We start from the raw sequence: 27,987 nt of genomic DNA on the forward strand, positions 1-27,987 counted from the left end.
TTTTTTAGCCTTTTAATATATATAGTTAGTATTTTATATATTATTAATATAAATTTTTAATTTTATAAATGATATTAAGATATTGTTATATATTTTATTTTTTATATATATTTTAAAATTTATGTGTTATTATTTTAATTTCGTTTGTGAATATTTGATAATTTTTTATATATACTATTAATAAGATTAAAGCAAATAATAGTTTTAAATGCTAGTAGCAAAAAATTGTTTTTTTGGAGAACTTCTCTTGTTTTTATTTAATTTTATTCTTTAAATAAAAAATTCATATATCTATTATTAATTAAATATTCAAATATATTAATTCAGTAATACTTTATTTAAAAGAATACGCAACTGATCGACGGCAGGATGAAGTTCCTTGCTCCTCTCATCTTGCAACTTCAAAATTTGAGATTCAACTCGGTGATGAAATTGATATATATTTTCAATAACGTAACGTATACAAGTTGAATTGGGTTTTCATCAAATTAATTCAGATTGTTCAGTTCATAATAACTTTGAATTTTAAATCACTCCAGATTTTAATCATTTTAAATCTAAATTATTTTAAGTTTAAAATTTAAAATTAATATTTAAAAATTTTAAATTCGAATAAGATACGATAAATTTTAGTTACCATGTAAGATTTTGTGGTAAAGTAAAAGTAGAAACCCTGAGATTTGGAAATTTTCGAAATTAATGATTTTTAAATAATTTTTTATATTTAAAATTATTAATATTAAAGTTTTAATATTCAATAAACTACGTACCCTTGATATTGAGTGTTTTTTTTTTTTTATTCGGAAAAAAATAAAGGAGAAAGAAATTTATTACGTCCATGGCTAGCTAGTCGCTACTAGATTACTAGTACTCACCAGAAATATGAGTTTAAGAAGGCTACGCCTCAACCAGTAATAGTAAAATTTTTCCATTTTAATGATACAATGAATGGTTTTTAAAGTAAATGTTTAATGTAATAGTTTAATTTTAAAAAATTATAATGTGATATTTAAATTATTAATTTATTATTTATTATAATATTTATTATTAATATGATATTTTAATTTTATTTATTTATTATATTTTATTATATAAATTAATCATATTAAAAATAAAAATTATATTAATTAATGAATTTATAATTTAAATATTATATTAAAAAATTTTAAAATTAAAAATTATATTTTATATTTTATTATAATTTAAAAATATAATTTTCTTATTCATACAGTAACATTGTTGCTTGCCGGGGTTACTTAGGATGGAGTTTGACAAGTCTGCGGCTCAACCAGGGAGTAACGTCGTTTGTGTGTCTGGTTTGGACTTGGGAATCATAGGCTCCGCCCACTCCGTACTAGTTTATATAGTTCCAAAATTGTACGTTGTGGCTTCTAAGACTCTTGGCCATAACTAGCTGTTGACCAGAAAAAAATAGAAAAGAATAAAATAAGAGGCTGCCTCAATAAATAAATTATATATAATATCGATATAAACGAGTTTGGGTATACTTTTATTGATGATTTTTTTGTTTAATTTTTGAATGTAGTGTTTTAATGAGCTACAATACGGTTGTTTTTTTTACTTGAGAGATGACAACGGGGTGCCCATCAAACTTAAGAAGTTTGATAGATCACATACTGTTCTGTTATTTTGTAGTTGCAAGCTCACAACATAAAGTAGAATAAATCAAACCACCCTTTCTCGAAAGCATATATCTTAATCAATGGTCGGTGAATTTCACTTTTCTTCGGAATAATTTGGCATATATTATTGGTATTATTATAATACTATTTAAGACAATATTGATACAGAATTTTCTGCATCATTTTGCTATCTGCTATATATGTGTCTGCCTGGATCAAATCAAATGATTAAAACACAAATAATACCACAAATTAAAATGAAAAAGGCTTGTGTATGTGTATTTATATATATATATGTATGTATATATATATATGTGCTGTCCAACAGGAGAAAAGATTGTTCATAGAGTTAGTTTAAACAATTATTAAAATTATCTTTGTGGTCCTTAATTTCCTTTTTCTGTAAGAAGAATCGAGTTATCGAGACATTTGCATTGAACTGAGATTGTTGTTGTATTATATAATCTAAGGGAACAGTTTGTAATGCTTTCACACCATGTAAAAAGCTCATGAAAAAGGTGAAAAAAAATACAGATAAAGAAATACTAGCACATTGTTGTTGCATATCCTCCGTAAATAATACTCCATTCATGGTACCTGTCAAACAAATTAAATCTTTATTTTTTTTTTCAGTTCCATGCATGAATTGCCGTGTTATTGTCCCCGTAGGAAGAAACAAGAACTAGATTAGGTGGTTGGTTCACGTGCATGTTGTTGGATTTGGGTGTTTCAAACCCGTGGAAATTAAAAATCATCAGTACCAGGGGACCCCTTATTAATGCTTGTCCGAACTGATACAATCTTCAACCAAGATTTAATTGCTTGCTTAATATTTGGCCTTTCTAAACTTAAATTTCCAGGCTGTATCCAAACTTTGGGTGGAACTGAAGATATCAAGGGCCAGAGTTGCTGATAAATGATAAGAACATGTGAAAAATGATACGTTTTCTTCTCAGCTTGAATTCCGGTGGTGGTCATATAAAGGCTGACAGGCCATGGTTTGGGCAGCAACAGAGTTTTGCAAGTTTCACAACTTTGAATAAAAAAATAGAATTAATACACGTTATGCAAAAACAAATGGTTGGAATATCTATGTTTGAAGCCTCTTGGAAAAACAAGTTGTCGGAACCATTATTGATTAATGCCTAAAGCAAACAATATGAAGATATTTATATGATCAGCTCAGGAGTCTTTTCCTATAGGAAGCATTTTTGCTTGAATATTCTCCATAAAAGACTGGAATCAGATTCTACCCTTCCCTTAAACATGCAGGAAGAAAGGCTGCTATATGTTCTACAGAATTTGGGTGGGGGACATGCAACAACTACCCCTCTGTATATCCACCAACTCATTTCAGCATCTAACATTGACTGTTTGAAACAATAAATGTTAGTACTCCAGCCTTCTATTTGCATTTTGTGACCTTTGGGGCATTTTAGTGTTCTAGCACTCGGCATGAAACCACTTTTTCTCTGTTTGAAGAAATTAACGAGAATGCATGCCGTCAATTTCCAGGATTACAGCCATCACCCAATCAATAAAACTGCCCCACTTCTCAGTTAAGGCATAATTTAGATTATTACATGCATGTCTGTTTTAAGATCAATAATGATTCCTCCCATTGAAGTTCAAAGTCTGCAGACAGGCGATTCCTCTGCACTGAGGCAAGGTTTCGGAATATGCTGTGATGGAAATTTCCTGTTTATGACTCTGTTGGGAGTGATTTCCTATGTGTCTATTCTGGAGTCATGCAGAATTATATCGTAGCTTCTGGTTATCTTCAAAATGAGAATCGGAATTAAGGACCCTATTCATTTTTATGGAATTTTAGGTGTCTACAGATCTACAACTTCATGGTTGAGGTTGATCCAACACCCACCAAAATATCAGCAATTTTGGATGTTCTGTGTTCTGACTCGGATTGATGGTGACCGCATAGAACAGCTTGATAATGACAGGTGTCATGACTCGATGCTGTTATAATCGAGGGATGGTGGTGGAATGGTGGGAGTCAGTGAGGGGCTTATGAAAAGGGAAGAAGTTTTTCACTGATAAGGAGAACAATCTATCGCTAATGGCATAATACAAATGACTTCAAGTTGGGCTTAGCCCAACAAAACGCCATGGCTAATAAGCTACACGAGCCTAGGTTCGTTATGGCTGGTGGGATGAATGATAGTTAACCGATCAACTACAGTTTTTGAGTTCATATAACAAATTCTCATTTTATTTCCATAGCTGATAGCTACTGTGTAAGCCATATCCCAAAGATTTCTCATAAACCACACTGAAACACTATAAAACTATCAACAAGCCTGTATTGAAAGTTTTTAAATAAAATTACTAATGATTAATGCACAAAAGAAGACGACAACTAAAGGGAAATATGTTGTTTATCATAACATTTCAAATAACTTTAAAGCTGATCATCAATAAAGAAAAAGCACCATTAATGGTCCAAATAGAAAACAGTAAAGACAATTTATCGTAAGGATTCCCCTAGCAAGGCAGTGGCCTTATCTTGCAAAACTTTCCATGCTGCATTCACATGCTTTTCTTCAGTCAATGGGGCACCTACGGCAAACCGTAGTATGTATTTGCCTGATAAAACCTGCAATCATCATAACTGATGCACTTAGATAATGTGCTGCCACTCACAAAGAAGTAAATCCCACATTTTTTTTCTTTATTTCTTTAATTTTTCTTGGAGAAAGAACAAGACATAAGGCACGCCATCAACACATATATCAGCACTTCAAAATGGAATAAATAATGTAGATAGCAAGCTTACCGTGTGAGATACGAAGACATTCCCTGTTGAGTTTACAGCATCTAATAATTCATGGTTCAATTTGTTACCATGATATTCATCGTTCGGAGGAGGCAAAAGGCGAAAACAGACTAGTGAAAATATCCGAGGGGTGACAACCTGCTCAAATGAGTTATAACAAGTGAATTTATTCACATAAATTGACCATGGACATTGACTTTTAGCATGGGGAAAAAAAAGCAAGGACATTAATTTTCTTATAATAGAAAGTCTTGAGAATTATTACTTTCATAAGGACAAGGTCCTTTTCTGTCTCTTGTGTTGCATTAGGCATCAAATTAGATGTTATGAGAGAGTTTCATTAAAGGCTAAACCTCAAAAAGAAAGGCCAGAAGGGTATCATCCCAAAATTGACTCTACACTTTGGCATTATAGAGACAGTTTGCAAATGACCAGTTTGGCAGAGTCTGATCATTTACAGAATGGATTGAGAAAGCATTTTGTTAGTCAGATCAACAGCATCTTTAGACAGCTGATCTCACATTGTTAAGCCTAATAGTCATGAACTTAGTGTCCAATGAAGAGGCGCTAATTTGCACCCCTCAACAAATGTGAACAGAGCCATCTGTACGTCCACTGCTTTATTGTGAGTGTGACTGTGTGACATTCTAACATACAACCAGATTAGCATGCTATACAGCTATAGCTCAGGTTTCCGTTTATCACATATTATGTCTAAGGCTAAGAAGATTAGACGTCAAGGAAGATTGGCCTTTTTTTTTTTTTTTTAACTAAACAGCTCTAACATGGCTGATTTTATTTCCAGTACCTGCTTAATATTACTATCATGAAGATCTACTTAAAAATCAACTGGTGCACATATGGAATAGAGTCAAGCTACCAGCACACACTCTGACACTCAGGTTTAAGGCACAACAATCAAGGGAATGTTTCATATTTTAAAATGATGTTGGATGATTCATCCAAAAAGAAAAGGTGAACAGTTTGATAATTTCACCTAAAATTTGCCCATCAGCATATTGTTTCCAGTCACAGTGAAGGGGTTGTGAAGACCTACATGGATACCAAACTCTAAGTAATAACTCTCTTACAGAAATTTCTTAATGGAAACGCACTCATATGTTTATCAATTATATAAAAGAAAATAAAAAATTCAAGAAATTTGAATGACTCCTATTTGTTTGGAAGAAAGGTTCAAAAAATGCTTTCATGACATATAAGAGCTTTTATGGCCAATCAATCAACTTCATGAAGAGCATGACTACCTTAAATCTTGCGTCTTGAGCAACCAGGTCCTCAAAATGTTTGGCCAACTTGATATGGCTTCTTATATGGCACTGCAGGTTTCCAAGCCATACAGTCGTATCACCACCATAGTTTCAGTGATCTGGAGGCAAGAAATTGATTTGCGGGGGAAAATTGCTAGTTGACTATAAATAAATTTATTCTTCTGCTTTTTTATGTTAATTTAATTGATTTTACTAAGAAAAAGAAAATAGAATTTGTTAGCAGTATAGAGAACTCACAGCAGAAAATATTGTCAATTTTGCATTCATCACTAAAAAAAAAAACTACAATCTATATGACATAACTCTTTCCTTCAAGTAATTTTGCACTGACACACACAAATGCTCATTTTAGAGTGCAATATAAAGGCATTTGCATCTTCAATGCATAATCTTGAAAAGCATACCTAAATCGACGTCCAAGAGGAATTTGCCAATCTTTGTAATCTACGACCATGTTTGCTTGAGAAGCCTGAAATTGGTTACATTGTGAAACACATAAGAAACTCAGTAGCTACATTTAATATTGATTATTATTATAATAGTCTCCTAATTTCTTAAGGTTTGATCCATTGCTCAAATAACACGAGGAAAAAGCACCAATTTGGTTAAAGTTCTTGATACTACTATAAAAGGCTTCATACTACTCATTTTAAAGTTTTCAGACTCCATCCATTTCTATCTTCATCGGCAGGTTACAGTACAGATCATGTGGCCAGCAGTCTAGCTGTCCCTAAGTTTGCAGATTGAAGAGAGTGCATAAGAAACCAGGTCCTGGCTCGATAGGGTTTGGCCATTTTCTGAAACCTAAAACATATGTATCTGAAAATACATAAATCTAAATATAAAAGGTAATTAAAAGCTTATCCAGATTTTGGTTAAATCAAAATTTCCCTCAATGTAGAAGAAAACTTAACCTTATTCTTTAGAAACTCTGGATTTGTAGAGAGGGCTTGAACCAAGGCACTTCTATCCTGTTACAGTCAGTAATAACGTAAAATGAGCATTTAAGAATTTGCTACAACATGTTTATGAAATTGAGAATTACTATCACATATTGATGAGAGATTTTTGCTAGTTCATGCATTTTACATGCCCATCTGTTATTTTGTTGGTCAATGAGAAACCTCCGATTATCCTAAACCGGTAGAAGCTATTAGGTAAACCGCATGTGAGTCTAACCACTCATAAACCACACATATCAGGCAAGTTCAGATTTCACAAACTCGGGCAAGCAGGCATTGGGCCTGGCAAATGAACCACTCATATTGATGTCTCCAATGTCATGGAATTGAGATAAAATTTTGCAGTAATTTATCTTTAAGAAACTTAAAAAGCCACTATCAAAATGATAATGTACATAAATTAGATCTTTCATCTATATAGAAGCAGAGTGCATAGAGTAATGAAGACGGACTTTATTGTTGTTGCGACATGCAAACAAGTAGCGATGGCATACCTTTACCCAGAGTGCTGAACAATCAAAATTAGTTAGAAACCACTTATGAGCATTCATGTTGAAAGAATCAGCCTCTTCAACTCCGTCAATTTAATGATGAAATTCTGGGCAAACGCAAGCACTTCCAGCATATGCAGCATCCACATGGAACGGGAACCACATTTCATTACTCTGTCCGGAGGCAAAGCATAAAAGCATAGCTAAATTGTATTGCCTTCAACGCTTACCGAATAATGACATATATCATCCAATACAAACTTCATGGAGATAGTCTTGTGGGTTCATTTTATAAAATCTGAAAATAACCTAAAATTACATTCTCAAGAAAATAATTTTTGTTAATTTTAAATGCTTGGACTATACTTTCCAGTCCAGATAGCCGGGTTTATCAAACATTCATGAGTATGATTTTCACGTTACCACTGTTGACAGAATTTCATGCCTAAAAGTTAAACAATATGTGAAGGTGCTTAACGTTTATCTTTATGCATCAACCAGTTAAATACAGAAATTTATATAGGTCCAGACTCCGGAACACATTTTCTCGTATGACTATAGAAGTTTAGGTTTTTAGCGGCATTTTTTTTAATATTTAGTAGCATTTATAAGGTCATTAAAAGATTTACGGCATTTGCAAAAAATGTCACTCAAAGTGTCAGCTATACACGTGTCGTGAAAAATAGCAAAGTTTTTGAAAAAAAAAATACTGTTATTTTAGTGGCGTTTCTATCTTTTAAACGTCGCTAAATTAGTTACGTTTTATGAGAAAAATGTTGTTGCTTTGGTAACATTTGTAAATGAAAATGCCGCTATTTTAGAGTCATTTGTATAGAAAATTGTTGAGGAACACCACAGCTCTGATACCATTTGTTGGGCTAAAAGCCTCCAATCCAATCATACCAGCGGAAGCGAAATCAAACAATAAATCAAACACACAAGAGACAACAATTTAACGTGGTTCGATCCAACTGACCTACATCCACGGATGAGAAACAAGATCCACTAGTTGTAGAGAATTACAAACATACATCATATCATCAACCTCACTCAACAATCAATACTCATAAGACACTCTCAATCTCCTCTAGTCCTATGGAGTATTTTCAACCAAAACAAACACAAACTCAAACCCTTGTGCACCCTTTCAACATAACCAAACACATACCCATATGCTTCCATACATCATACCTATGTGGACCCTCTCAATCTCCTCTAGTCCACTCACAAACAAACATACACACCCATAAGACGTAGAGCCTCAATACTCCTATGAGGTGTCTATCCCACAAAATCTTACAACTATCTTACATCTTTTTCTCATACCTAACCCTGTAGAGACTTCACCTATTTATAACCATACAAACTTGCCCACTAAGAATCCCTCCCTTAAAATTCTTCTCTTGTAAGTCAAACTTACCTATTAAGAATCCTCTTTCTTTTAGAATTCTTCTTTTGCAAGTCTTCTTGTCCATCAAGCAATATCTAACAAATCTCAAACAAATCTCTTATGGGATTTGAGTCAATATTTTCAACAATCTCCACATTGACTCAAATTCCATCAATCATCTGTCTTTATGCTAGACATGCTTGGCTCCACCTACAATGAAAGTCTCACAATCATCTTTTCTTTTCTCGTGTCTTCACGCTTCATACAAACCAATCATCAATCTTAAACTCAAACTCTTCTCTTGAATCGAGCTCCTCTAAGCTTACTTCTTCCCACATCTCGAACTTTTAGCTCTTTCACATCTCGAACCTTCAGCTCTTTCCACATCTTGAATCTTCAACTCTTCTCACGTTTCGAACCTTCAGCTTTGATACCACTTGTTGGGAAACATCACAGCTCTGATATCATTTGTTGGACTAAAAGCCTCCAATCCAATCACACCAGTGGAAGCGAAATCAAACAATAAATCAAACAAACAAGAGACAACAATTTAACGTGGTTCGGTCCAACTGACCTACATCCACGAATGAGAAACAAGATCCACTAGTTGTAGAGAATTACAAACATACATCATATCATCAACCTCACTCAACAATCAATACTCATAAGACACTCTCAATCTCCTCTAGTCCTATGGAGTATTCTCAACCCAAACAAACACAAACTCAAACCCTTGTGCACCCTTTCAACATAACCAAACACATACCCATATGCTTCCATACATCATACCTATGTGGACCCTCTCAATCTCCTCTAGTCCACTCACAAACAAACATACACACCCATAAGACGTAGAGCCCTAATACTCCTATGGGGTGTCTATCCCACAAAATCCTATAACTCTCTTACATCTTTTTCTCATACCTAACCCTGTAGAGACTTCACCTATTTATAACCATACAAACTTGCCCACTAAGAATCCCTCTCCCTTAGAATTCTTCTCCTGTAAGTCAAACTTACCTATTAAGAATCTCTTTCCGCTTAGAATTCTTCTCTTGCAAGTCAAACTTACCTATTAAGAATCCTCTTTCTTTTAGAATCCTTCTTTTGCAAGTCTTCTTGTCCATCAAGCAATATCTAACAAATCTCAAACAAATCTATTATGGGATTTGAGTCAATATTCCCAACAAAAATGTCTCTATTTTAGTAGCATTTGTATATTTGAGATGCCGCTAATTTAGTGACGTTTTTATGAGAAAAATGTCATTATTTTTGTGGCGTTTGTAATTGAAACTACCGCTATTTTAGAGGCGTTTGTGTATGAAAATGCCTCCATATTAGCGGCGTTTGTATATTTGAGATGCTGTTAATTTAATGGTCTTTTTTTTTAGAAAAATGTCGTTGCTTTGGTAGCGTTTGTATAAAAAATGTCACTTATTAGCGGTATTTACAGGTAAGAGCACTATTACTTTTAGTGACATTTTAGATACAAACGTCACTAAATTATTCATTTAGCGATATTGCTAAATGCAAACGCCACCATTATGTAAAAATATTTTTTTTAATTTATGTTAATAACTTTTAATTTCATTAAAGAGCTTAAATTCAAAAACTAAAATTAATATAAACTTAATTCACGTTTAAATATGCATCTAATTAATACAAAGTTTAATAATTAGTATAATAATATTCAAATATTTTTAATACAACAAGAAAATAAAAATTAAAATGTATGAAATGAATGACTGCATAGATTTTCCTGACTACCAATTAATGAAAAAAAATTTTCACCTTGGTCACTAGCATGTTCAATAACCTACTAAATAATATCATACAATTTTTAACACTTCATTGTAAGGTTTTTTTATATTTAAAAATTTAAATATTTACTAAATATAATACCTGAGTTGGTGGAGCACCAAGATTATTTCTTGAAAATTGTTGTTGCATAAAATTCATAAGATGATCGAATCGATCATGCAACTATTGAAATTTTGCATGCTCTTGCTCCATTCTAGCACGTTCTTCCTCAATTTTGGGATGCTCATGCTCTCTTTCTGCTTTAATTTGCTGAAAATATTGTTGCATAGTTTGCAACTCCCCTCTCAATATTGAAATGTCTCGTGAAGACTGACTTGCTGATGATGTAAATTGCTGAGAGCTATGTCTATAGTAGGTAGATGGTGTTGGACCCAATCTAAGGCTTCGGACCCGTCCATGCCTTTCTTTTCCAGTAACTTCTATGAATATCCAATTTTTTTATTTCTTGCATGTTGAGAGAACTATCAGATACTATCTCAATCTCAACAGTCATTTTCTCTTTTGCTTTTTTCTGTAAATTTGTCATATACAACTATCAAGTTTTTCTACTTAATTGATAATATGTTAAAAAGAGTAAATATTTACTTTATGTTAAAATATACAAATTAACACAATTTCTTGTGTTTTGATATTCATGTAAGATCCATTTTTTTTATATATGTTATGCGAAAAAGTTTCACACATCTAATTGTACCGCCTATATCATTTTCCTATACAAAAACATATGTTATTTGATATGATACATATCAACCATAACTTATTCATGCATATCAATCATGTCAATTAAGTATTAACATTTCGAATAATTTTAATCTCATGTATTTATATTTTGGCCTCGTAACAACATAATACTCTTAAACATACGCAAATAATAAAAGCATTTTAGGCTTTCACGCATATCGATCATGAAAACCAAATTTAATTATTTTCTCCTCATTTAATATAAAGGATAAAGGATTGAAGCCATTCAATATATTGAATGTCATCCAAAAGTTTATTTTGTATAATTGCCTTTTGATATGCAAAAATAGTCCCAAATAGACATAAACGATAACTTTTTCTCTCATATCAATCGTAGAAGCCAAGTTCAATCAATCGGATAAGTTTAATATCAAGTATTGAAGCTATCCAAATTGTTAAAATACAACAATAATAACAAATTTGTATTTTTACCTAAATACACGTAAACAATAACTTTTTCATACATATCATTCGTGTCAACTAAGTTCAAAACTTTCGATAAGTTTAATATCATGTATTGAAACTATCAAACTATTAAAATAAAACAATAACTATTAATTTACATATTTACCTTTTAACGACAGAAAATGTTCATTCATTGAAATAAGTTTATTATTATAAAGTTACTATTTTTTTTTACTTTCTTGCAAAACTTTTTGATCCACTTGTGTGGCTATATTTCTGTTGCTTTTTGCTACCAATCCAAATCTGTTCTCTTTCTAGTCATAAAAAAAATTACGTATATAATAAAAATACAAATATTACCAACTTAAACCATAAAACACTTTTATCATTTCATTATATTAAACAAAGTTATAAACTAGTACCTCTCTTTTTCTTGAGAATCAAAATCTAACTAATTGTTCATATTACAACCTAATCACATTACGAGGTAGATTTCCCATCATTGCTTCTATAGAAGTATTTTGATCGAAATACTTATTCTTCAAACTATGTTTATAATCTTTTCACTTCTTTCCCAATGACTTAAGCACAAATGAAGTTGGTATTTCAAGTACAAATCTTGACTGTAATAATACAATAAGAAAGTTAGAATAAATAAACAAAATGTTAAATAAAAATTTTTTTATTTCTAATTAATTACACTAATACCTCAATAAAGTTTAAAGCATCGACCTTAACTTCTTCTGAAACTTTATGCCATGTTTCATAATGAATAGGCATTTTCATTCCATTACCGGCTAGCATGCCTAGAAATCCAGTCAACAGTTGAGCCTCTTCATCAATTGGTTGCCTATCAGAGTTTTCATATACTACAATATGCTCATTAGGAAATAGTGCAAACAATTCTTTTAAAGTTGTTCGGCCTCTAATATTTCATTGACTATTGTTATCAACTACAACAAATAAAAAATAAATTTGTAAAATCGTAATACTTTTATCATTATATTCGAATTCTAAAATTGGAGTATATTATACCTACATTCAAATTTAAAGCATAATCAATTGATGGAGTACTATCTAAACCTAGACCTCCCGTATTACCAGATCCAATATCAGTTGAAGGGTTAGAAGTGACGGAGTTAGATCTGACAATACGTTCATTTCTTTTTAAAGGATTCAGTCCATTGTCAATATCTACAGGTGCCACAGACAATTTTGAACTAATATCTCTGATATATTTTTCTTTCAACCTACTCCTCAACATTGTAGCTTACCTACTCATCATTTTAAACAGGTTGAATTTATCAGATGCTAATCCAAGCATAATATTTTGAGGATCAGATGCAAAGTTTGAAAACCTAGAATGAAATGATTTCTATGTCAAAGAATCTGCAGGATGCCTCAATGATCCATCATCTATTTACTTCTCATGATGCCACCTCATTGAATCTACAGTTTTGAAAGACATAAAGAGTCATTGAAGTCTTGGTATTAATGAAAAATAGCATAAAACCTTAACAGGCTTCTTTTTGACACATACCTCATCACCATCCTCATTCAACCTTTCATCGGAGTTTTTGTCTACCCAATGAGAAATACCACACAAATGATAAGATTCTTGATTTTTTCTGTCCCTCCAATACAACATGCAATCATTGGGATAAGTATGAATTTTTTCATATTCGAGACTTGAATTCTTGATCATCTTCTTTGATTCCTTACAAGATTCAAAGATTTTTGTAAAAAGAAATATTTTTTTTATAAACTCTAATAATAAAGTCAGAGAGTTTTTTGTCCATTAACATAAGCATTTCAAGTGAAAAAGACAAACATAAAAAGATAACCTTGAATGCTTCGATCCCTCAAAAAGTTCTTTATTTATATCATCAAACAACCTATAAAACTTTGATGCTTCTCTTCTAGGTTGTTGGTCTCGTACACCTATCCCAAGTTTATCAAATTCATGCATTTCAATATTAGACTGATTAAATCCTTCAATTTGGGGAGAAAGATTATGAAAATGTTGGTTATGAATGTTAAAAGCATTTCACAACATGACTTCAATGTCATTTGCTATAAAAGGATCATGTTGGTGTTAGGAAACCTTAAAGTTGAAAGTACTTTAGTAGAAGACTTTGACAATACAAATTCTCCATGAAAATACCAATTAACATATCTCGAAAGAAATCTAATACAAATTAAATGTTCAAAAATAACTTGACGCATTTACCACTCGATATTAGCACACGTCACACATGGGCATAATATCATATTATTTTCACTTGTATTCTCAAATGCAAAATTAAGAAAATTTTTCACTCCATCTTTGTACTCTTGACTTAATCTTGACTTTTGTATCCAACTCTTATCCATTTAGTACTTGCTATATTATAAGATCAAATGTATATAAATAATTTATATGAAAACGATCATGTACAATACTTAAGTTTACTATATTTTAAACAAAAGATAATAACAATATCAGTACTTGTACAAAATGAGAACTCCTTATTGTGAAATAATTTATCAGCTACCAGATATTATGAATGTTAAAACTCTGCTGTTAACGTAGATAGTATCCAAGAGTATTTGTAGTTAAGGTTGAAATAATGAGGGTTTTGGAGAAAATTGTTTACATCAAAGAGAAAATTACGAATTGCAAAAGCTGAAGGAATAGTCGATTAAAGTAAACGCTAAAGTAAATAAGTAATGAATAGTTGAAATAGGGTTCCAAAAGATAATGCTCAAATACTAAAAGTTGAAAGAAAGGGAAAGTAAATTGTACCTGGTCTAGAAAGAGAAATAGTATAATAATGAAGATGAAACTTAAAGTTGGTGATTGGATACGCTAAGTTTCAGAAGATTTTTATTAGATCGGATTATGGAAGGCATTTACTAACCAAAACACCTACAATAATTCCATCATAAATATTTTTAAATATATTATAAGCACCTTCAACAAAGTCGTGGTAAAATTATTTGGGATTATTAAAGGTGTTTACTCCACAAAAAATGTCATTATTAATTTCACCTAAATTTTTTTTTGTATTTGTTGAAAGCGTTTTTTACATAATATGCCTTCAATAACTCTTTTATTTTTTTCTTACAATATTAGGGAATACGATTTTCTATAAAAAATGCTTTCAATAATTTCTTTTTAAAAATTATTTAGGATTATTAAAGGCGTCTTCTGTTAAAAACGTCTTTAATACTACACGAATTTAAATTCTAAGGGGTTATTGAAGGCTTTTATTCCCAAAAAATGCCTTGACTAATTCGTTTTATTTTTTGAAGTAATTTATTGAAGGTATCTTCTACTGTAAAATGCCTTCAATATTTTACTATTTAAATTTTAAGACGGATAGTGAAGGCATTTATTGTAGAAAAATGCCATTACTAGATGCTTTATTTTATTTTAAGTACAAACATATTGAACAATTTCCAATTAAAATTATTGGTATTAGTAATGGCATCTTCTAGCAAAAAACGTCTTTAATAATCGAGAACTTAAAATTTGTAATGGTTAGTGAAGGCGTTTATTCTAGAAAATGTCCTTCAATAATTTTTCTCTAAAAAATTTTGGGATTAATAAAAGTGTTTTCTACTGACAAATGCCTTCAATAATTCCATTTAAATTATCTACATAAATATTGAAGGTGTTTTTTGAAAATAAATACCTTTTATAAAATTTTGATATTATTAAAGGTGTCTTTTATTGAAAAATGCTATCAATATAGAAGGCATTTACTCCAAAAAAATGCTTTTCCTAATCCATTTAAACTTAGTACTTAATTACTGAAGGCGTTTGTTAATAACACACGCCTTCAACAATTTTTCTCTAAAAAATATTTTGAAATTATTAAAGGAGTATTCCGCTCACAATCGCCTTCAATAATTCCTTTTAAATTATCTTCATAAAATTTGAAGGCATTTTTTGATAATAAATGCTTTCAATAATTTTCTTGTAGAATTTATTGAGATTATTAAAGATGTCTTTTACTATTAAACACCTTCAATAATTTTCTTCTATTAAAGGCTTTCATTCCAAAAAAATGCCTTGACTAATTCGATTTATTTTTTGAAACAATTTATTAAAGGCATCTTCTGCTACAAAATGCCTTCAATATTTCGTTGCTCAAAATTTAAAATGGATAATGAAGGCGTTTATTGTAGAAAAATACCATTACTAGATGCTTTTATTTTATTTTAAGTACAAATCCATTGAATAATTTCCAATTAAAATTATTGATATTAGTAATGGTGTCTTTTAACGAAAAATACCTTCAATAATCAAGAAGTTAAAATTTGTAACGGTTAGTGAAAGCGTTTATTCCAAAACATCGCCTTCAATAATTTTCCTCTAAGAAATTTTGGAATTACTAAAAGCGTCTTTCACTGACAGAAGCCTTCAATAATTCGATTTAAATTATCTACACAAATATTGATGGCATTTTTTGAAAATAAACACCTTCTATAAATTTTTAGGATTATTAAAGACATCTTCTATTGAAAAACGCCGTCAATATAAAAGGCGTTTATTCCAGAAAAATACCTTTACTAATTCATTGAAAGTTAGTACTTAATTATTGAAGGCATTTGTTAATAACACATGCCTTTAATAATTTTCCTCTAAAAAATATTTTAGAATTATTAAAGGTGTCTTCTACTGACAAATGCCTTCAATCCTTTTAAATTATCTTCATAAAAATTGAAGGCATTTTTTTTATTATAAACACCTTCAATAATTTTCTTGTAAAATTTTTTAGGATTATTAAAGGCATCTTCTACTATAAAATGCCTTTAATAAAATGCCACACAAAGTTTAACATGATTATTAAAGGCGTATATTGAAGAAAACGCCTTTAATAATTCATTTTTAATTTTGTAGATAATTAGTGAAGACGTTTTCTAGTAACAACCGCCTTCAATAATTTTTTTTAAAAAATTTTTTGTGGTTATTAAATGTGTCATTTATTAGAAAATGCATTCAATAATTTGTTATAAACTTTTGAAGTCCATAATTAGTGAAGGTATTTTTTACATAATACGCCATCAATAATTCCCTTCATCTTTATCACGGCATATCAGTGAAGGTAATTTTCTACTCAAAACGTCTTCAATAATTTTTAAGAATTATCAAAAATGTTTTTTGAATATAAACGCCTTGAATAGTTTTGTTGGAAAATTAATATTTGGATTACTAAAGACGTTTTTTTGTAAAAAATACCTTCAATAATCTTTAATAAAATTTTAAGGGGCTTATTAAAGGCGTTGTTTCAAGAAAAATACCTTTAATAATAATTTATATATTAATTTTCCTGTCTCGAACTTCAGTATCACAAACTGTTAGTACACAAAACGATTAAAAGCTGCGTTATTCAACCAAACCAAACCCTTAAACACATTTTTGTCAGACCATTGATTTCTTTATCCCTATCGTCGCCACCAACCTTTAATAAATCAATGATGCGCACATCTCTTTTTATCGGTAAGTCTTTTTTTTTTTAGTTTATTGTATTATTTATAATATTTGATAGAGATTTTTTTTTTCAGTTTCTTAATTTTTACATATGCGTTTATATATTTTCATTAACTTCACCATAAGCATAGTCATCCAAACACCTTTCATTGCATGTATGCTGTTTCTATGTACTACATCTTAAATATTATGATTTACTGAACATTGTTATCTAATATTTTTTGCTGAATGGTATTGTATGTATTAGAAGGCTGAATCATATGCTGAATGGTTTACCGAACCTTGTTGTATGATATTGTATTACCGAATGGTATTGTATAATATTAGGGGTTGAATCATATGCTGAATAGTTTGCTGAACCTTATTGTCTGATATTATTTTGTTGAATGATTTTGTATGATATTGAGGGGCTGAATCATATGTTGAATGGTGTTTCTGTACGTAGTATGGTATTAGTTTTATTTAATAATGTACAATGTTAAATTTAGATGATCATATTGTGTAACTCGTATAATTATGATCAACATTGTAGGTATTATGGACTCCGAACAACATCATTCTGCTTCTAATGAACATGCATAAGACATTACTGTAAGTCAAAAAAAAAAAAAGAAGGGGCCCAAATAAATAAATTAAAGTGAGTGACACAAAAATTCATGTTAACTTCAATTAAAGTGGGCAGTCTATTTCTGAAGGAGCTATTAAAATGGCTACTCATATTAGAGTTGTCGTTTGTCATAGGGTTTCCATTACGTATATTGATTGGCGATGAGTTCTTGATGATATAATGGATGATATATGGCAGTCAATTATGGTATATTTATTCAATTATTTTATAAAATTTGTTAAATGATCATAACATTGAAATTCAATGTGTTCATAGTAATTGTGTTAACTTATTTAGAAACAGTTCGACATCTCAATTAACTGTAAAAAGATTATGTTGTAATATACTGGGAAAGCATTTAGAGACTTTAAAAGTAAATTGATAACTCAATATATTTTATCGCTGACAGGTGAAGGTGATGTATTGGTTGTTCCACCTATGGCATATGCAGATGTGATAAGTGTTGAAGATTGAACAAATTTTGTTCAATATCGACTTTCAGAAGATTTTTCAATATGCAAACCCATTACCAAAAAAATTGTTTATAAGTCTTTATACAATATAGCCTTTGATATTCATATGTGATTGACGTAATTTCTTGATTTTATAGAAAATCAAATAACAACAATGGGACATTCGGGCCAAACAACAATATCACCATCGAACAATGAGAAAGGGATATGCAAATGTGGAGTATGAGCTTGTATGTAGTCGCACACTTATTTTATACATTATGATTCTTTTATTGTGATAATTTAATAGGAATCAACAAGCTTTGGCATAGAAGTTTTCAGATGGGATGTCTGGAAACAAGGACATCTACGGAAGGATGGATCCTTTGTAGATGAGACAACCAAGGAAATGACAAAAAAGATTGTATGTATAACTATTTGTTTAATATAATGTATGATTGGTATTATAATTGTATTAATGAGTGTATACTAGCTTGTATAAATTTATTGTTATAGCCTATGTTATTATTGTCTTTTACGATAATTATGCTGCCAAAGTTCAATATGGTGAATTGGCAACTCAGTATGGTGAAGATCCTTTGTCTTTAGTATTAGGTGCTAAAGAAAGGTCTGGTCGATTCGTGGGGTTTGTAAATTTGTCTTGCCATCCAAGTTTTTTGATAAACAACCAAAAACCCATTGAATGAGAAATGCACAATATGAAATAATCATTGAGCAACAATAGCAAAGAATTGATGACTAAGAGCAATGCCTCAATGACCAATAGTGAAGACTCACTGCTTTGGAGTCTATGTTGGCAGCAATGCAGCATAATATGCCAATTCACCAATTTGAAAGCATAGTCCATGTACGAGAAGCTTCCATTGCAAGTAAAGAAGTGAACCCATCATTCGTTACCACCCAAGAAGTATGATATTGTTTATAATTTTAATATTAATTTATTTATTATATTGATTGATTTCATTTTAATACTTATATTTCATTAAATATTGTAGCAGGATGTTCGAACTCATAGTATGACCCTTGCTCAAGCTTCTATGGATGAGTTATCCAAATATTTATTGGAGTATTTTTTTAGAGAAAACTTCATAACCATTGAGTCTGAGGAAGAGTTATTTGATAAATCATCATTTTCTTTCATTGGTGTAGAGGGGGTTAAAGAATTTTATAAACTAAATGAATTATCAGCTGCTGAGATTGTTGTTTATATGAGATTAGCTTATTAATACAAATATGCACATTCAATATGTAATAATCTATATTAGGGTGTAATACTAACTAGTAATGTTGATTGTTATCGTGCAGCTTCCTATATAGAGAGCTCAATGGGAGACAGTTGATCAACAGATTTTGATTCATTGACCACAACTTCATTAGTGAGTAGAGTGAGACAGTTGTTTATCGTGTTAATCATGTGATCCTATGCATGAAAAGATCGGTTGATTATTATTTGCTCCCGTATAATGTGTAGTAAGCTATATTCCAACCTTAATTACTCTAACCTTACAAAAATCCGATCTGATGCATAATCTAAGTATATCAATGTTATTATTTTGTAGTCGTTATTGGGTGCTTATTGTGATTAACACAAAATCCTTAACGTCATACTTACTTAATTTAGTTAATCCGATATTGAAACTTTTATAAAGAGATATTATATTTTATTATATTATATATATTCTATTTTTTCATAACTAATTTTATTTACGTATTAAGTAATTTTTTTTCAATTTAGGGTAATATCTGCATTCAATAAGAAGATAAAAAAACTAAAATGGGTGTCATTATCGGTAAATGTGAAATATATTCTTATTGCTGAGTTTGTGTAGATAAATACTTTTAAAACCCACTCAATTTAATTTTCAGGTACCTCGTCAACCCGATATTATTGAATGTGGATTTTATATCTTTCGTTTTATGCGGGAGATAGTGTTACATGATTTTATAATCAAACCATTCAAGGTTAATATAGATTTCATAAACTCGTTATATCTTCAAAAAAATAAAAAGGTACATTATATTCTCAAATCTTAGCATTTACTTTTGATTTTTTTTTAGTGAGAGAGTAAAGAAAGCTTCATGAAAAAGGAACTAGATGAAATCCGTAAAGAATGGTGTGATTATGTATTATCATTTATCAATGTTGATAAACCTTCAGGTTAGACATTGTTGGTTGAATGTAAATATATAAGGAACAAATTGTTATAATGTTTTGAACATGCCATGTTGAATGGAAACTTTAAGTTTGTACATTTTGTTATTGGTTTAATATTATTGTTATACTTAATATAAATATAATATGTGTACTTAATAAATTATTAAATATGATTATTTCATAAAAGTATATTAATATGGCAACATTATCAATTTTAATTTTGGATGTGTGTCAATTTATTGAAATATAACAATGTTCATTATGTAAATTCCAAAATGTAGTTCATAGTATCACATGTAAAAATCAAATGTTTTGTGGGCATTAATATACAACTGATAGCAAATATTTTTTGGGCATAAATCTATAACTGATTTAACATATACAATATCAAATATGTTTTTTTGATGGATTAATAAAGGCATTTTTAGTAAGAAAATGCCTTGAATCATCCCTAACAGAAAGTTTTGAAGGTGTTTTTAACCAAAACTGTCTTCAATAATCTCTCAAAAAATTATTTGTGTAGAATATTAAAGGTGTTTTGGGAAAAAAAAAAGGCCTTCAAGAATTCATCGTGACTTTTTTGTATGGATTATTGAAGGTATTTTTTTAAAACGCATTCAATAATACCAACTAAAAATTAACATAATAGATTATGAAAGGCGTTTTTCTATGGGTAACGCCTTGAATAATCCCTAATAAAATGTTATTGAAGGTGTTTCTGGATATAATCGTATTCAATAATTTGACCATTAAAATTTATCGTCTGGAATATTAATGGTGTTTTTTTACCAAAATCGCCTTCAATAATCCCACCAAAAAATTGTGTGGAATATTAAAGGCATTTTGGGCAAAAAGCACATTCAAGAATCTGTTAATGTCTTTTTTGTATAGATTATTGAAGGCGTTTTAAAAAAATACCTTCAATAATACCAATTAAAAATTAATCGAATGGATTATTAAGGGCGTTTTCCTACAGGTAACGCATTGAATAGTCCCTAACAAAATGTTATTAAAAGTGTTTTTGGATATAATCGCCTTCAATAATTCGACCATCAAAATTTATCATCTAGAATATTAAAGGCGTTTTTTCCCAAACACGCATTCAACTATCTATTCAAACTTTTGTCTATGAATTATTGATGACGTTTTTGACAAAAATTACCTTTAATAATCGCAACAAAAATTTATTGATTAGTGTATAGAAGGCGAGTTCGGCCAAAAATACCTTCAAAAATCGGCTTCATAATTTTCTTATGGATTATTAAGGGCATTTTTTTGTGAAAAATGCCTTCAATATTCTATGCAAAATTTTTTAAAGCAATTGGTGAAGACGTTTTTCTCAAGAAAATGCCGACAATAATCAACTGCAAAAACCCAAAAAAGGCTAAAGAGAATGATCAAACCTACAACCTTATAGTTAACATTCGTGCGATTAAACATTTTAATATGATATTTATTGAAGGTGTTTTTGAATAAAAACGACTTCAATAAGTTTGTGAAATTTTTTTGTCAAATTATTAAAGGCGTTTCTTGTAGAAATGCCTTTAATAATCTCATACAATTTTTTTAAATGATTATTGAAGGTATTGTCTGCAAAAAATATGCCTTTAGTATTCACTAAATTTTTTAAGGCATGATTATTCAAGGTGTTTTAGTTGAGAAACGCCACTGATATCAAGTCTTTGGTGGCGTTTATAAGTAACAACGTCGCTATTTGAATATTTAGTGGCATTTTGATAATAAACGCCTTAAGTTTTATAAAAACACGGAAGCTAGTGGCATTTGTAAGTGAATGGCCGCTACAAATTTGTCATTAAAATGCCATTTTCTTGTTGTGTATTCTAGATAATTACATTAGATACATGTGGAGACCTACACCCAACGTGTATGGTATATATCTATTTTGATTTGAAGGTCTCATATTTTATCCTACAAAAGATGCTTCACAAGTTTAGGTTTAGCTCTCAATTTATATATCATGCCAAAACTTCAAATTATCCCGATGCGATATTAGAATGTCATAAACTCTCCTCATTAAAGCTTGATATCCCCGTCAAGTCCAACACAAAACACATAGATTCACTAAATTACACCAAATGTTGTCACAAACTCCCTTCATTAAAGCTTTAACATTTCTGTCAAGCCCAATACACCGATGTGGTATTGGGGTGTCACAAACTCCTCCTGTTAAAACTTAACATCCTCATCAAGCCTAACACAATATACATAGATTCACCAATCACATAGATTTATTGAATCGCACCAAACGTTGTAACAAACTTCCCCATTAAAGCTTAACGTCTCCGTCAAGCCCACTACAAAACACACAGATTCACTAAAACATTGGGTAAGTTAGATCACATTAGATTCACCAATCACATAGATTTATCGAATCACACCAAACGTTATCACAAACTCCTCCTATTAAAGCTTAACGTCCCCATCAAGCCCACTACAAAACACACAGATTCATTGAAATATTGGGTAAGCTGTATCACATTAGACATTGGGATTCTAGAAGTGACGTCCACCATATAGCACTTAGCTCTTGAAGGATTCTATAGGTGACTCTCATGGTATAGCACTTTACTCCCATCCGATTGGTGATCACTCTGATATCATTTGTGGAAGCCCGCATATAACTTGCGATGTATTATTTGTTTTGACTCGAAAGTCTCACAGTTTTGTCCTACAAAAGATACCTCACAAATTTGGGTTTAAGTCTCTACATATATATCATGACAGATTCTCAAAGCATCACGATGTGGGATTAGAGTGTTACAAACACCTTTTATTAACACAAAGTACACAGATTTACTGAATCACATCAAACGTAGCCCAACACAAAGCGCACACAGATCACAAAATCACATCAGATGTTAGGATTTTAAAGGTGACTCCCATAATATAGCACTTAGCTTTCGTCCAACTGGTGACCGCTCTTACTATTTGTAAAGACCTACACCCAACCTATGAGGTATTATCCGCTTTAATTGAAGGTTTCACGGTTTTGTACTACAAAAGCGATCTCACAAGTTTATGTTTAAATCTCAACTTATATATCATAGCGAAATTTTAAATTATCCCGATGTGAAATTGGGGCATCACAAACTCCTATATTAAAGTTTGATGTCCTTGTCAAGCCCAATACAAAGCACACAGATCCATCAAATCATACCAAACGTGGGCAAGCTCAACACAAAGCACACACAAATCACAAGATTACACCAAACGTTGGAATTTATAGGTAGCTTTCTCCATATAACACTTAGCTTTCGAAAGATTTTAGAGGTGACTCTTACGATATAACACTTAGCTTTTACCGACTGGTGAACGCTTTGATATCATTTGTAGATATCCACACTCAACCTATGAGATTTGTTTGCTTTAACTTGAAGTTCTTATGATTTTATCTTATAAAAGATATCTCATAGATTTGAATTTAAACCTCTACATATATATCATAACAAATCCTCAAAACATCTCAATATGAGATTAAAGTGTTGCAATATAATACCTTAGCAATCTTTCTTAATGCAAGCAAATGATCAACGGCAGTTGATGAAGTAGTGCCAACCTGCAATTATAAATGCCACTAGATGATAAAAATTTTAGAGCTATAAGTAAGACATAAAAGGAATCAATTACATGCTGACTTTTTAGTATGGAGCCCAAACTTATACAAAGGGCACATGGTCTAACCGACTTCTATGCTCCATGAAGTAAAGGAAATACCCTAAAAAGATAAAACATTTCATAATGTCCCTATCAAATTTTATTTTGGAGAAAATGAGAAGAAAACAGTACTTAATATGATACAGCAAAAAGTGGAAAGAAACTAACATCAAAAGCTTTTAGCTTCTTACAGTGGCACATAAAAAGAAAGGAATCAGCCCAATAGCAAGGACTGTGAAATTTGTTTCACTCAGCAACTCCGCAGAAAGTGCATAGTTAGTAGAAGAGTTTGCTTTTAGCAGCCTACAATTCTCTCGATGGATTCCTGCTGCTATCTGCCATTGAATGATAAATATATAATTCAATTAGCAGACAAAGATAATAGCAACATGAGCTGTAATATAGTAGCTAAGTAATATGCAAAGATCAAGTAATCAGACACAAACTTCTTATAAAAATGATGTCAATGCTGTAAGAGACCAAATAAAAAGAAATAAACAAATAATACTAGATATGAACTCCAATTTCCAAGGATACCTGGCAGGCCTTTTGCAAGGCGGAATGTGTTTGACCATAAGCATAAACTACAAATTTTTGTGTTACATATTTATATATATGAGAAATTATTTAATATATTATAATTAAAATTTTTTAATTTTACAAGTGAGTTAATGTAATGATAAATGTGTTATTTTTTTGAATAAATTTTTTTATATTTTTAAATATTACTCTAAGAACAGAAGATGTGTCATTTTATTAATTTTTTTATGAAATTAAAAAATTGTGCTGATAATATATGTAATCTTTTTTATATATATAGAAGTAGATTACTTATAGTTATTGTTATTAATTAATTAATTCATTATAATTTAATATTATGCAAAGTTCATAAAAAATATGTAAAAATCATATTTTTTAATACTAAATTTTTGCATAGTTTTTATTTGTAGTGGATTAATTACAAGAATATAATAAAATTAATTATAAAAAAAAATACTTTCATATATATATATATATATATATATATCCGTAGTCAGCAACGTTAAATCAGTCATTTTAGTCAAATTTTATTGGCCGAAAATTGATGGAAAACATTGCTATTATGTGGTCAGCAAAACATTGCCACGCTAGGGAAAATCATGAATTATCTCAAGATTGAGAAAATAAAAAATAAAAAACTACCCTTTTGTTTAAGATACTGTTATTGGTTTGGCCAAGAGCTAGGAAGAAATAGAATTATGCCGATGGTAATACTACTTTAAAAACATGATAATTTGACAGTATAAATTAATCAATCTCTTTTAATTATTGGAGTTTAATATTACTCCACCTTTAATTTAGATAATAAATTAAAGATACAAAATTGAATCTCAACTTTAATTAAATTTATTTATATAATTATTTTAAAAAATAATATTTAATAAATTTAAAATTTAATATACGCAATCCAACAATCACATTTTTTCTAGTCACATTTTCTAGTCACCAACAATAAAAAAAGTATAATTACAAGATTCACAAGTACAATAAACAAAAAAAAAACATAAAAAAAGCAGCTAGGTTTTAGTTTGGGATTTTGGTTTTTATATTTTTCTTGAAGGAATTTCAGATTTGGAGTTAGAATGTAGATGGATTAGAGGTTAAAAGACGATTTAGATTTAATTAACATTGGTGAATAGCGGATCAAAGGGTTAAAATATTTTCTTTATTTATAAATTGTAATCTTCTTTATTAAAATGTTAAAGATATCCAATTGTACTTTTTTTCCAACTTTTCCATTGCTAGAATGGCAGCTAGCAATTCATTATCCATATGGTTAACATTTTTCTATGTTATCTTTGTTTATGATCTCAACTTTAATGAACATGCTGATATTAATAGAGGTGATATTAAAAAAGAATATGCACCATTTTGCTTATCTTTTTCTCTCAGCTAAGAGTATCAAATTAAAGTATCCTCTTTGCCTCAAATTGTTTGGGTTGAATTGATTTTCACATAATTTTTAAAAAATTGATTTTAATATATTTAATATTAAAATTAATTTTTTTATAAAATTGAAGTTCTATAAATTTTAAAATAAAAAACATAAAAAAATAATTTTAAATACAAAAAAGAGTTTTAAATATTTTAAAAAATATAATTTTAAAACATTCCAAAAATAAAAAATAAAAAAAATGAGATAGATGAAGTATGTTAGTGTATTCCTAAATCCTTTGCCACACCCAAACTTGCACACATATCTAAGCTACATTTTATTATCTTTTTTAGTATTTGATATATTACTGATATAAATTTTTAATTTTATAAGTGGTATTAGGATATTGACATATGTTTTATTTTTATTTTTTAAATTTATTTTAAAAGATATGCATCATCCTCTTAAATTCGCTTGTAAATATTTGATAATTTCTTATTTGTACATATATATATATATATATAATTAGTAAGATTAAAGCAAATGATAGTCTTAAATGCTAGCAGCAATTTTCTCTTTGAGGCATTCTCCTGTTTTTTATTTAATTTTATTGTTTAAATAAAAAAATTCATATATCCATTACAAATAAAATTCAAATATATTAGTAATTTGATAATAATTTATTAAAAAAATACGTAACTGATTGATGGCACAATAACTGGAAGTCCCTTGCTCCTCTCATCTTGCAACTTTAAAATTTGAGATTTGACTCAATGATGAAATTGATATATATTTTCAATAATGTAACATATACAAGCTGAATTGGGTTTTCATCAAATTAATTCAGATTGTTAAATTCATAATAATTTTAATATAAGCTACGTACCATTTTAAATTTTATTCATTTCAAATTTTCATCATTTTTAATTTAAAATTGATATTTATATTCTTTGAATTCGAATATGATATGATAAATTTAAGTTAACATTTAAGATTTTGTGCTAAAGTAGAAGTGAAAACATTGAGATCTGAAAATTCTCGAAATTAATGATTTTTATCTATTTTTTGTATTTAAAATTATTAAAATTTAATTGTTAAAATTAAAAGTTTAATACTCAACAAACTACATGCTTTTGATATTAAATTTATCTTTTTCTTTTTTTTCTATTTTTAACTTCTGAAGAAATAAAGGAGAAAAATTTTATTACGTCCATGGCTAGCTAGTCACTACTAGATGTTACTAGTACTCATTAACGAGTGTAATTGTTCAAATTCGATATGATAAAATATTAATTTTGAGTTTTAATTTAATTTCAAATTTGAAACTCAAAACTTTATTCGAATTCGGTCAAATTTTATTTTTTAGCTCGAATTTGATTCGAGATAAAAATTGAGTTACTCAAGTTTACTCGATTAAACTTAATTAATATGTAAAAATAAATTCGATTATTATATTCGATAAAAACTCGATTATTTATCTCAAACTTAAATTCGAGATATTTTATTAATTAAAATAATTAAATATATTAAAATATAAAAATTCAATTAAACTTACAAATTACTCAAGTTGAGTATAAAAATATTTAAATTTGACTCGATTGATAAATTGAATTATATGAACTCAAACTTGACTTAATAATAATTGAGTCGAAATTAAAAAAAATTTTTTTTTAGAAAACTTAGGATGAAGTTTAAGAAGGCTAAGTCTCAACCAGTTAAAGTAACATTTTTTTTTAATTTAATGTAATGAATGATTTTTAAATTAAATATTTAATGTGATATTTAAATTTTAAAAATATTTAATATGATATTTAAATTATAAATTTATTAATTAATATGATATTTAAACAATTATTTATCTATCATAACTCACCATTTAAAATTAACTACTTTAAATATGAATATCATATTAATTAATAGATATATAATTTAAATATCAAATTAAAAATTTTTAAAATTTAGAATATTATGTTAAAAATTTTATTATAATTTAAAATTTGTATTAACATTTTCTTATTAAAACAGTAACATTGTTGCTTGTCGGGGTTACCGACGATGGAGTTTGACAAGTCTACATAGTTCCAAACAGGTAGTAACATTGTTTGTTTTTCTGGTTTGGACTTGGGAGTCTTAGGCTCCGACCTCTCCAT

The 27,987-nt window shown here is 29.5% G+C and overlaps 1 pseudogene across 1 annotated transcript; it reads right to left on the minus strand.

Annotated features, from left to right (window-relative positions):
- Positions 1 to 4,018: 4,018 nt before the first annotated feature.
- On the minus strand, positions 4,019 to 27,987 carry LOC149512840 (tryptophan decarboxylase 2-like; annotated as a pseudogene). Its single transcript, XR_016331734.1, has 11 exons — positions 27,888 to 27,987; positions 26,163 to 26,204; positions 24,460 to 24,518; positions 24,114 to 24,257; positions 23,765 to 23,824; positions 7,180 to 7,350; positions 6,638 to 6,694; positions 6,128 to 6,192; positions 5,700 to 5,821; positions 4,435 to 4,572; positions 4,019 to 4,254 (listed from the first exon to the last, which is right to left on the minus strand). The product of XR_016331734.1 is annotated as a tryptophan decarboxylase 2-like (transcript).

This window comes from Durio zibethinus, chromosome 21 (assembly GCF_047325235.1).
Source record: "Durio zibethinus cultivar Kanyao isolate XHJ-2024 chromosome 21, ASM4732523v1, whole genome shotgun sequence".
Lineage (NCBI taxonomy): Eukaryota > Viridiplantae > Streptophyta > Magnoliopsida > Malvales > Malvaceae > Durio > Durio zibethinus.